General features: G+C 44.7%; 1 protein-coding gene and 1 non-coding gene across 2 annotated transcripts in view; both read right to left on the bottom strand.

The window, feature by feature from the left end:
* Tex14 (testis expressed 14, intercellular bridge forming factor) overlaps positions 1-13,144 on the bottom strand; it is a 100,402-nt gene that overhangs the window by 68,375 nt on the left and 18,883 nt on the right. The gene's annotated exons all lie outside the window — the stretch shown is intronic.
* Positions 12,661-12,875, bottom strand: LOC129686592 (small nucleolar RNA U3). Its single transcript, XR_008721647.1, has one exon. It is a non-coding gene; the product is annotated as a small nucleolar RNA U3 (small nucleolar RNA).

Raw genomic sequence — 13,144 nt, 5'->3', positions numbered from 1 at the left:
TTACGCCGGCGGCCCCGCGCCTTCCCTCTCGCCGCCGCCACCGCACGCAGCGTCGGCCCCCAGCGCAGTGCCGACGTCCCCGAACAAACCCTCTCGCTACCACGTCCACCGGGCACTTCGAGTCGCTACGGTGTGCCAAGACCCGCAACCTGGCACCGTCATTAGCATACGATCGCCCAACAGCCAATCGACGCACGGCTACCTCCAGCCCCGCCCGCTGACGCCCGCGTCCGCGCGCGCGCGCGCTCGCACGCGCCTCCGAGGGTGACACGCGGACCCGCCGCCCGGGAGCGCGCCTCCCCGGGGGCGCAGGCCTCTCCGTGCCAGCCCTTTCGTGAGGAAGGGACCAAAACATACGTGTGTGTGTGTGGGGGGGTGTTTTCTTTTAATGGCAGATCAAGGACTGCACACTATTTTGAATTGCACACTTCCACCCCTTCCCCCAGAGCTGAGGACTGAACCCAGAGCCTTGCGCTTGCTATACCATTGAGCTAAATCCGCACCACCCCGAATTACACACTCTTAAATAAAAGGGGAAAAAAGTTCTGTTGTTATTTGAGACAGTGTTTCCCGATGTAGCTGGCCTAAAACTTGCTATGTAGCCTAGGCTGGCTTCAAATTTAACTGATCTAAATGCCTCTGCCTTCTGAATGCTGGGATTGCAAGAGAATACCACCAAGTCTGACCTGTGTTTGTCTGTTACTTGCTTTTAAGACAGGATCTCACTGTGTCCTGCGCTAGACTGGAACTCTTATGTAGACCAGGCCTTGATTTCAGAAAAATCTGCCTAGTGCTGTGATTAAAGGAATGTGCAAAATGCCCAGGGTGGCCTCTAATAAATACCATCCTGTGATCAAAGTACCAGAAGTACAATTGGGCTTGATGGCACACTTGGGAGGCCAAGAATTGCCCTGATTGAATGCCAGCTATGGCCACACTTGTGTGAGATACTGCCTACAAAAAAGAAAAAAAAGCACTAGTTGTTGAAAGAATCAGACTAACTTTGTAACCTATGTTTTTTTAATTGCCTTATAACTTATATTTTCAAGTTTTAGGCCCATGTTAATTAAAGCCTCTCAGTGCTTCTCCAGAGAACCGAGGAATGTAAAAGTTCCTGACATGAGCCATCTGTGAGGGCAAAGATAAGGAAGAGAACAAGCAGAGATCTCTACTAAATGGAGAGAAAATCACCGGCTGGCCCCTGTGAGATGAGCTTTGTTTGGAAACTGGGCCAAATGGCCCCAATCCTTCTCCTGAATAGCTCCTGACCTTTGATCCAAAGTCTGTAACCCCCCACTCCTCAGAACAGACACGGGATCAGTTAATCACTCTCCCACCTTTAACTGTGGCTATATCTCATATGGCAGGAAATTCCAAACTGACTTGAAGATCAGATATTACGACAGGGCTGACCAGACCTAAGGGTGCCCAGAACCAGCCAATTATTTTTAAAGTTAAATACCTCATCCAATCATGAATTGCCAAGAAGGCAACCCCTAGAATTCCCCACACCTTGTCTTTTAAAAACCCAAGGTCTTTGTCTCCCGGTGCCACTCCTTGCTGACCAGCAGGGGTGACCCCATTGCGCAATGGTCGAAATAAACAAACCTCTTGCAAATTTGCACTGATGATTAGTTTCCTGGGTTCTCTTCATACCTTCTTTTTTTTTTTTTTTAAGATTTATTTATTTTATGTATATGAGTGTTCTATCTGCATTTACACCTACCAGAAGAGGGAATCAGTTCACATTATAGATGGTTGTGAGCCACCATGTGGTTGCAGGGAATTGAACTCATGACCTTTGAAAGAGCAGACAGTGCTCTTAACCACTGAGACATCTCTCCAGCCCTCTTCATACCTTCTTATATTTAGGCTCATGCTGGGCCTAGCAGTTGTAAAATTATTTTTTAAATATTTTATTTAATTTTTAATTATGTGTGGTGGTGCCCTCCAGAGCCAGAAAAGGATGTGGTAAGACCAAAAAGGAGCTTGGGTTCCCTAGAAGATGTAACAGGTGTTCCTGAGTTGCCCAGTGTGGGTGCTGGCCACTCTGCTACAACAGCAAGGGCTCTTAACCACTGAACTATCTCTTCAGTTTTGTTTTGTTTTGTTTTTCTAACACAAGAAGTTTTTTCTGCAAAGGACACATCTTGTTTTTGAAGGTGCAAATGACTTGTCTCTTGGCTTACAAAGCTTTCCATATATTCCAAGGCCACTCATGTGCTAGCCACACTCATTTCCTGATATCTTTCTTTGTAGCATAGTCCCCTCACTCTACTCACTGTGGCCTTCTTAGACTTCTCACACACTAGTTATATATTCTTCTGACCCCTCTGTCAGAAGACCTTTACAAACCTGTTTATCTAATAGTGATTCTTACCTCTTCCCCAACTTAACTTCAATTCTCTTTTGGCCATCTGCCTAAGTGTCATTGTTCCACAGAACCCTTCCTTCACCTCTGACGCTTCGTATTTCAGAATATGCCTACCACCTGCATTCACAAGTGTAGGGACTATGAATGGCATTCTATTCTAGTAAGATCTCAAGTACCAAACCAGGCAAAGAAACACACATGTAATCCTAGCATGTGAAGGGAAGAGGCAGCATGACTATTGTATATTGAAGGCAAGCTTTAGCTACAGCAGACCCCGACTCAAAAAAGTAAAAACAGAGCTAGAGGTAAAACTTTCAGTAGAGTGTTGTTCTCCTCCTGCCTGGGGGCTGACCTCCAGCAGCCCACGGAGTCAGGAAGGGCACAAGATGAGAAGCAAGCCTGAAAAGGCTAGGGAGCACTGTACAGGGATCACACACCACTTCTGGGAGCTAGTTCAACTTTAATTCCAGAGAACAAAGGTTATATACCCCTTGGGGAATGAGTGGGGCCCCCAAGGATAGGTGTACGTAATTGGTGGGAACTTGGCATTTCAAGGATGCTTGATTTGCATTATACAGCATGCTCCTATCATATGAATGGAAACACAGCACCTAAGTATCCTATAGGCACAAGGAGGGTAGAGCTAGCAGGGAGCCCCGTCAGAGGCCATATATCAAATGAGGCTAGGGGCCCTTCTGTCTAAAGACACTCTCCAGATGAAGTCAGGCAGAGAGCAGGAGGCTCTGCTGAGAAGAGGGAGTCCTGCACGTTAACGCTGAGCTCAGAATGGCTGTCTGGGCTGGGAGGACTGCAGCCTCAAACAGCAGGTTCCTGCAATAGCAGAGTGCTGACCTAACATGCACAAAGCCCCAGGTAACAGTCCCAGCACTGAAAACAGAGAAAGGAAGTTCCCTACAAAAATCACCAAAATCAGGAAAAAAATAACAAAAACAAGGCTATAGTGATGAATACCTTTAATCCAGCACTCAGGAGACAGGCAGGTGGATCTCTGTGAGTGTGAGGCCAACCTGGTCTACAGAATGAATTCCAACCCAGGGTAATATATGGAGACAGAGAGAGAGAAGAGAGAGAGAGAAGGAAGAAAGAGAGGAAGGCAGGAAGAAAAGAAAGGAAAAAAGGAAGGAAGGGAGGGAGGGAGGGAGGGAGGGAGGGAGGAAGGAAGGAAGGAAGGAAGGAAGGAAGGAAGGAAGGAAGGAAGGAAGGAAGGAAGGAAGGGGGAAGGAGGAAGGGGAAGGAAGGGAGAGAAAGAGAAAGAAAAGGAGAAAAAGAGAAAGAAGAGAGAGAGGGAGGAAGGGAGGGAGGGAGGAAGGAAGGAAGGAAGGAAGGAAGGAAGGAAGGAAGGAAGGAAGGAAGGAAGGACCAAAAGACCTGGATTCAAATGCTCAACTCCTAAGAACAACTCCTTCAAAGCAAGCTCTTACATGAGCACTGTTTCCAGGTGTCAGTCTATTAACCTACAACTTGGCAGGAAGAAGCAATACTGCAACTACTATTTCTTGGGTGGAGACAGAGAGATACCAGGCTTAAGCAATTTGCCAGGAATCACAAAATTCATAGCTATACCTTACTGTGACACAATAGAATCGTTAGCTGTTTCCAAAACCTTTGGAACCTAGAAGTGGCAGCTCGGGGCACTCAGATACTTTCAGCATGACTAGAAATCATTAGAATGACCAAAGCTTAATTAGAGTTATGGAAACCTAATTAACTTTTTAGGTAAGAGATGGGGCTGAAAGTTAAGTTGATTTCCAGTAGTTAATGATTTAATCAACTGTGTATGAAATGTCCTTTATTTTAAAAAAATGTTTTGAAGGGTCCTAGCATGCTGGCACACACCTTTGCTATCATCCAGTACTCAGAAGAAGGAGCACTCAGGGAAGAGACCTCTGTGACCCTGAGGCCAGCCTGGTGTGTCCATAGGAAGTTCCAGGCCAGGCAGGGATACAAATGAGACTGTCTCAAGATGGGGGGGGGGGGGGGGGGGCTGGAGAGACACTTCAGTCCGTAAAATGCTTGCCACACAATCAGAAGGACCCAAGTTTTAGTCCCAGAACCCAGGTGAAAAGCCAGGTATGGTGGCACACACTTGTAATCCTCGAGCCAGGAGACGGAGTGAGGATCTTCAGGGCTTTCTGGCCACTCAGCCATAACTAATCTGCAAGTTCTAGGTTTCACTGAGAGATCCTGTCTCAAAAGAGAAGCCAAGTAGAAAGTTGTGCTGAGGAACAATTCCCAAGGCTTGACCTCTGGCTTCCACATGCAGACATATGTAGGAATATACACACAAGAGGTGGTGCTGGGGAAGGAAGAGCAAGAGACAGAAGACTAGTAAGAGCTTGGGACTCAGGAGATTCCAGACAACTAAACATGGGAGTCTGGGCCTGGTGAGACTGCTCACTGGAAAGAGGCACCTGCAGAGAAGCCTGACAACCAAAGTCTGATCCCAAGACGCACACACTAACAGGAGACTAACTCCTGCAACTGTCCTCATGTATACTATGTTGGTTTATTAATTTCAATCCTCAATCCCGAATAAAGAACTGTCTGCTGGTGGGCTCCTGCAGCATACTCAGATACATAGAAGCACATGCAAATAAATAAATATAAAAATCTAAACTGAAAACCAGGGATTGGAGAGATGAGTGAGTGGATAAGAGTGCCAGCTGCTCTTCCAGAGGACCCAGATGCTATTCTTAGTACCTATATGGTGGCTTACAACCATCTAACTCCAGCTCCACGGACTCTAATGCCCCCTTCTGCCCCCCATGGGCACTACAGGCATATATGCACATATGCAAGCAAAACACCCAGACACATAAAGCAAAACTTAAGGTTAAAAAATTAAAAATAAGAAGCAGGATAGGAGCCTACCAGAGGGCCTCTGAAAGACTCTACATAGCAATGTATCAAAGCAGATGCTGAGACTCAGGGCCAAACTCTGGGCAGAGTGCAGGGAATCATATGAAAGAAAGGAAAGCACAGGCAAACTTGTGCTAAGTAAGAATCTAAATGAATCTAGATATTGGTAAATCTTAGCAGTTACTCAAAGTAACTAGCCTAATTTGACTTTTTCCTTTTTTAAATAAAACTGATTGGTGGGTTGGTTGGCTGGTTGATTGACTGATTGATTGATTGACTGAAATATGGTCTATGTAGCCTCAGTTGTCCTCAAAGTGGAGGCATTTTCCTATCTCTGCCTCTTGAGTGCTAGGATTACACCCAGGGAAATATTTCATCTTCAGGTATTGATAAGATATGAGTGACTGCAATTGTGGCAGAGCGAATGAGTAACTGAAACCCAGGGCTCAGAATCAGAAACTTTTAGCTTTTGTAGCCTGTTCATTCTTGTTAAGGGCTTGGCTGATCCAATGCTTTTCCTGAGGTCCTGGTTGTTGAGGCCTGTTCCTTTCGGCATAACCATAGTCATTTTTGTTTCAGGCCCACCAGCCAAATCATCTCAGATTGTTGCTGAAGGAAAAAAAATCTCTGTACAAGGTCATTTTGACAGCCTGGCATGGTGGTACATGCCTGTAATCCCAGCACTCAGGGAGGCAGAGGCAGGCAGATCTCTGAGTTCTAGACCAGCCATGTCTAAAAAGCCAGTCCAGGACAGCCAAACTGCACAGAGATACCCTGTCTCAAAAAAAAACAAAAACAAAACAAGGTCAGGTTCACCATGAACTATGTTTATGTTCAATGAGAAACTCGATAACCTTGTTGCTCCAAGAAATTCCCCAACCATAATCACATTTGGCCCCCAGATACCAGGCATACTTTCAAGGTTAGCTAGAACTGCTTGTCTAGATAATAAAAATAACAGTCAGAGCTAACCACTGCCTCACTTACCTCACTTGGGACCAATCAAATTAAAGTTTAACTGATAATATTTTGTCCAGTTATCCAAGATATACAATGCATTATTCCTTCCCCTTGTCTTCTGTACTTGGTTTTCCCATAAAAAAGACTGCCCTAAGAACAGGCTGATGTCACAGTTTGCTCCCAAGTCTACCCTGTGTCCCTGATCATGATCAGTCTTGGGGTGTGCAGTTCAATAAACCTTCTATATCTGACTGAGATGGGTGTTTGAGTAGTTTGTGCTGCTTCCTCTGGGTCCTAAAACTGGTATATGGAAAAGGAACATAGTTCCTTCTCAAAACCAGGAACTTTTTTCCTGAGGCCCAATGTATGTAGAAGGAATGCGGGACACATATGGATGGTGCCACCAGGGAAATTGGCTGGCAAGGTAGAATGTGTTCAGACTTGAGATCTGCAGAAGTAAGATCCACTTGCTCCCTGTTCTGGGCTTGAATGACTGGAGACCCCCAACTCTCAAGGTCCAGGTTAGTAATCATGGAGCAGGCACCTGGCATCCCAGCCACAGACAATAACGTGCACTCACCCCCAAAGCCCCTCCCCACTCTCCAAGGTTCATACTTGTTCACCATGAAATAAACAGACATAAGCTGCTTCACTAATAAATCGGCACAAGCTGCCTCACTGAGTATCACCTAAGAATTGTTTCAATGGGATAGCTCTGAGCTAAGAGAGCTGTAACACTAAAATCCTTGGAGAAGGCCTTCTCCACCACTACCACTCACCCCCACACTCTCGGCTGGGCTGAAATCTTACAGACCCTACTCCTAGACTTCGTGTGTGGCAGCTCTGGACACCTGGAGGGACAGAGCAGAATGTGGAACCACAAAGGAAGGCAGTTCCTTCTCTAAAGCCAGGAATATGCTTGGCAGAGCCTTAATGGCCTTGGGGGCTCAGGAAGCTGCAGCTTTGGCTCCTAAGGCGGCATCTCTTCTCACTGTACATGGCTGTAGCTGTGAGCCCCGAGGCCACTGTATGCCGGGTCTGCAATACCCTTGAGGTGCGCTGTGGAAGTCCCTTTGTGCAACATTACTGCATTAGCCTCCTGCCGACTTTGTCCCAGTATATGATTGATTCTGCCCATCTCTCCCTAGAAATAGTATATAACCTTCTTAGTGGGTTTGCTTGGCATAAGACACGGCTTTTGAAAGACCTTCTAATCTCAAACTTTCTTATCATCTTCTGATCTCCTGGTCCTCTCATGGCCCTGTCAATGAAGAATGACCCACTCGCTGGTCCAGGTCAACTTGTTACAATTTTTGGAAATTTTAAAATAAAAATAACTTCTTTGATGTATCAAGTGTTAACAATATTAACTGCTAATTACTGAAGGCCTGACACATACCCAGTATGATTCTGAATGTGTCACATAAGATAGATGATTATTCATCATCTCCATATTTTCTGCTTTTGGTTTGGTTACTTGAGACAGGAAGGAAGCTTGCACTCAAACACTTGAGTTTTCAGAGTGACATAATTAGAGGTTTGTTAGTCCCTAACTCTTAGAGAATATTGCTTCTTTAGCATGGGGGCAGGAGGAGTGTTGGTGATCAGTTTTTCTGAATAGCCTTGACTGTCCTGAAACTCACTGTGTAGACCAGGCTAGCTTGAACTAACAGATGCCTCTGCCTCCCGAGTGCTGGGATTACAGGCGTGCACCACCACACCCTGTCCCATCTCAGTTTTATAAGAAGCTGAGGCTTGAAGAGAATAAATAATTAATTTCACTAAAATGATGTGTTAAATAGAACCCATAGGTCAGGTGTAGTGCCACATGTCTGTCATCTTAACAATTGGGAATGAGAGAAAATAGGCTCTGGAGATCAAGATTAGCCTATGCTACGTAGCAACTACATACACACAGGTACACAAGCTCAATTAAAAACGAGCACACACATACTAGAGCTGGTAGGTCAGGAGGTATGAAAAATCTGTATCTTGACATTATCTATGAATATGCTAAGCACTATTTCTAAGTATTAAGTTTATAGAATCGGAGGTGCAGAGGTGTAAAAAGATCTCTACCTTTAGCATGAAGGAGAAAAACAAATACACAAAAGAATGCCAGAAAAAAAGAATACCACGAAAGGTGTGGTAGTGCACGCCTTTAATCCTAGGACTCAGGGAGGCAGAGACAGACCAGGCAGACTGTTGTAAGTCCAAGGCCAGCCTGATGTACAAGCAAGCCCAGCACAGCCAAGGAAACCCTGTCTTTCAAGGTTAGATTTAACCCAAGACTTGATTAAAAAGTAGCCATCCAGGGGACTGGAGAAATGGATCAGTGGTTAAGAGTGTCCTTTCAGAGGAACTGAGTTTGATACCCAGCAGGACACCAGGAAGCTCACAACTGCCTGTAACTCCAGCTCCAGCTCGGACATTCCTCTGCCCTTGTCCTAAAAACACACACACGTAATTTTAAAATTAGCCATCAGATGATGATGATGACAAGTGCATTTTAATCAGTGAAGTCAAATCCTAAACGAGAACAAGATGGTGGAAATCTAGAGACAGGGTTGAGCAGGAGAAGGGAGGGACCAGCAGGGACCAAATACTTCCAGGGCAAGTTTTCTAGGGGGAAGCCATGGATGAAGGGGTTCCAGCCCCCCAACCCAACTAAGAGCTAAACTTACTTCTTTCAAATGCCAGACAAAGTCTCCATCACTAAGCATTTCCAGCCTTTTGTTTTGTTGAAACAGGGTCTTGTTTAATTGCCCATGCCAGCCTTGAAGTAATTCTGTAGCCTAGGCAAGCTTTGAACTTGTGCTCTTAGCATCCAGAATAAATGAGATTATAAACTCGTACCACCACTTTCCACTTCCTTTGTTTGAGACAGAGCATTACTACAGAGCTTAGGCTAACAAGAAGTTTACTTTGTAGTCACAGTTGGCTCTGAACTGTACCACCACACCCAACTACATTATAAAATTTAAGTGTGAAGGGAAGTCACTGAGAGATCTGAAGCTGTAGACAGCAGTTCTGAGGCTACCACAAAGCATCTATGAGAGGGACCATGCACTGGGGTATTCTAAAGAAATGGAGAAACTTCAAGTGTTCTAGAAGATGAATTCCTATGTCTCACTGGGATGAGGGTAAGGTAAAGAAGAGGATTCAAAGGGAACAGGCTAAGGACTTAGGGTATCAATGGTAGAGGCCTTCTTGAAGACTGGGTAAAAGACAGATTTCTAATCGGAGGAAGGAGCCTTTTCAGAATGGGGAAAAGGATTATTGAACTACTATAGATTCTTAATCTAACTTAACCCTTCCAACAACTCCACATTGTACAGCTACTACATCTCTCTAATTTACAGAGAAACAGGTTCAGGCTGGAAAAACTGTTGAAGGGTTATCAGCTAGTAAATAAGCAAAACAAAACAAACAACCAGAGGCAATTCCTCACCAAAGCAATACCACACACACTCTCTAGAAAGCAACAGAAGGAAAGACGCAAATTATTGCCAACACTAAACAGAACAGCAAAGCCACGCAGTAGCTGCTAACAATTATAACCTCAGCACTGAGGAGGCCAAGGCAAAGACTGCACATCAAGTGGCAGTAAGACCCACCTGCTTGCCTTCTTCCTTTCTTTTTTTCCTTCCTTTCTTTAAGACAGGGTTTTTTTGTGATCCTGGCTGTCCTAGACTCACTCTGTAGACTAAACTGGCTCTAAACTCACAGAGATAGATCTGCCTGTCTTTGCCTCCTAAGTCCTGGGACCAAAGGTGTGCGCCAGCCACTACACAGGAGACCCTATTTAAAAAAAATATACACACACACACACACACACACACACACACACACACACGCCACAGACCAGCCCAGTCGGATTCCCTGCGTCCCTGGGGAACAAGGCTCTGGACAGGAAGACACGGTTTCGGCAATGAATTGACAGACAGAGACACCTTGATGGTTTTGGCTCTGCTGCACTTTACTGAAATCAAGCTAGTATTTTTATAATGATTTCACAAAAAGGCACCTTAAAGTTGGCATACTTTCCAGAACATTTAGACTTTTACCAAGAATACAAAGTTTACATTTTAACATAGGGGAGTGCCCACAAAAAATCTTGGCCTGAAAACTTTTGATCAAAGCAGACAAAGGGAAAGAAACCTCAAATGCAGTTTCATTATAGCTAACCAATGAAGAGGAAAGTCAGGAGCTAAGTCAGATGCCTGCCAAAATCTTTCTCTGTATTAAAATCCAAATACACCTTTGCTAACCATCCTCCCATATGTCTGTAAAAGATTTACGATCTTCCCTAGAAACAAGGCACTGAAGGGAGGGGAAACTCCTGCCAGCTGTACTTCTCATGCTATTTTTTCTTAAGAAGGAGCCCATTTTTTTACTATTCTTATAATGCCTATTGATACTGAATCTGATTCATTACTTCTCTTAAAACTATTTTTCTTCCACCCTATTCTTGTTAAAGCTTTTGGTAATCTATCAAGAATATATTTCCTTGAATAGTTAATTGTGCTGTTTCAGGAGTCACAGAGAAAAATAAAAAAACTCATTAATCCAGTCCCACAACCGCAACCGAAAAAGCGTAGAGACCCTAGACTGCGTCTTTTTTACTTAGGTGGTCGGGAAGACCTGCCAGTGGCCTCCAGGGAGCGAATTTCCAAAAAAAGCGTGTCTCCCGCCCTATAGCACAATCTATTGATATGCTACACTGGCAACACTGGAGTGGGTGTAATATATATATATATATATATATATATATATATATATATATATATAGTAATTTTGTACTAAGAACCATTCAGACAATGTTCTCTCTGTCTCAAAGGTTTCCCAAAGGAACAAACATCAAAGGTAAATGGACACTGCAGTCAAACAACACAGAGAGTCAGCTTTGTGCTCAGGAAAGGATGCTACATATGATTTGTAGTTTCTTCATGACCAGAGAAACGTCTGGAGTGTACTGCCTTCAGGAAATCTCAACTGATACACTACCCAGACTTGGTCAAACTGAGCTTTTATATGCTTCCTGGCATACGGATTTCAACTTCAAAGCTTTTGTCACACCTCAGGTCTTCTTCCTCCTCCTTTCTTCTCCCTCTCTCTGAGACATAGTTTCTCTGTGTAGCCTTGGCTGTCCTGGACTCACTCTGTAGAGCAGGCTGGCCTCGAACTCACAGAGATCCACCTGCCTCTGCCTCTCCCAGTGCTAGGATTACAGAAAATGTGCCACCATGCCTGGCTGTACATCACAGTTCTCTATGTGTTTGTTTCCTATCAAATAGTAGAAAGACGTCATAAAGATGCTATGTTATCATGAATTTTTCACACATGCACACAGTACTTAGGAATGCTCTCTATATCCAATACTTGAGTGAACATGACAGCAAGTGAAAAAGAAACCATCAGGCTAGTGAGGTGGCTCAGCCATGAAGAGCACTTGATGCACTTATTCCACAGGACCTGTTCAGATCCCAGCACCTGGAACTCTAGCCTTGAGGAATCTGGGCCATCCTCAAGCCTTCTCAAGCATCCACAGACACACAAGACAGACACACACCCAAACACACAGCAAATCTTCTAAAAATTAAAATCAGAAGAAAATAAATGATTGCTAAAGGTGGAGAAAGCTCTGCCAGGAGTGTGCACCTCTACCTGATGGATACTTTACCATGGTACTATATTCTGAGAAATGTTACATAACGCATTTTTAAAAGTGCCTTTAAGATTGATTAATTTTTATTTGTATGACTATTTTGCCTACATGTATGTCTGTGCCAGGTATCCTCAGAGGCCAAAGAAGGGTATCTAATGTCTTGGAACTGGAGTTACAGATAGCTGTCATCCATCATTTGGGTGCTAAAAATCTGAACTTACCCAAACAACTCTTACCCAATGAACCATCATTCCAGTCCCAGATTTTCTTTAATTTAAAAAAAAAAATTTGTAATTTCAAATTATCAATATTTATGTGTGTCTATGAATACAGGTGAGGGTCCCAGATTTCCTGGCGTTGGAGTTGCAGGTATTTGTGAGATAATGGATGTGGGTGCTAAGAACTACTCAGTTTTCTTCAAGAGTAGTTAGTCAGAGGGTGGCACCCCAACCGTCAGAAACAACCAAATGGGCTTAACATGTTCCAAATCACTGAGCGAGCTTCCCAGCAAAAGGTTACATTTTTAACTATACCTACGGGTCTGAATAGAACACTGTAAATCCATAAAGCTGGAATTAAATGCAACTTTATGGTTGCCACTGGAATCCTCAGGACAGCGATGGCTACAAATAATAAACAGAAGATAAAAAAAAGGAAAAGAAAAAACAAAAACTTTCCAGTGCTTAACTACAGCAAAACACAACAAGCTTACATGACGACTAAATCTAGAAGCTTATGACTCTTCTGTCCTTGGAGACAACAAATATTGGTAATTGAGTCCACTCAGACTGCGCTCCCTCCCTCTCACTCTCCCGAGGGAGAGAAGAACGATCATCAATGGCAAGAGGCAGCTGCAGACAAGCAGCACCTAGAGCCGGCTTCACGCTCAGGAGGGAACGCTACGTCTCGTCCTCGTGGGCTCGGGTGCTCTACACAGTCAGAGAAACTTCTCTAGTAACGAACTATAGAAATGATCCCTGAAAGTATAGTCTTGACTCTACGCCGCGCCGATCGCCGCACTGCACCAACACACAGCACTTCTAGCTCACGGCGACTTACGCCGGCGGCCCCGCGCCTTCCCTCTCGCCGCCGCCACCGCACGCAGCGTCGGCCCCCAGCGCAGTGCCGACGTCCCCGAACAAACCCTCTCGCTACCACGTCCACCGGGCACTTCGAGTCGCTACGGTGTGCCAAGACCCGCAACCTGGCACCGTCATTAGCATACGATCGCCCAACAGCCAATCGACGCACGGCTACCTCCA

Source organism: Psammomys obesus, unplaced genomic scaffold, assembly GCF_907164565.1.
Source record: "Psammomys obesus unplaced genomic scaffold, mPsaObe1.curated_primary_1811, whole genome shotgun sequence".
Taxonomy (NCBI): domain Eukaryota; kingdom Metazoa; phylum Chordata; class Mammalia; order Rodentia; family Muridae; genus Psammomys; species Psammomys obesus.
The sequence above is the reverse complement of the archived record's forward strand: the minus strand, read 5'-3'. Positions and strand labels throughout refer to the sequence as shown.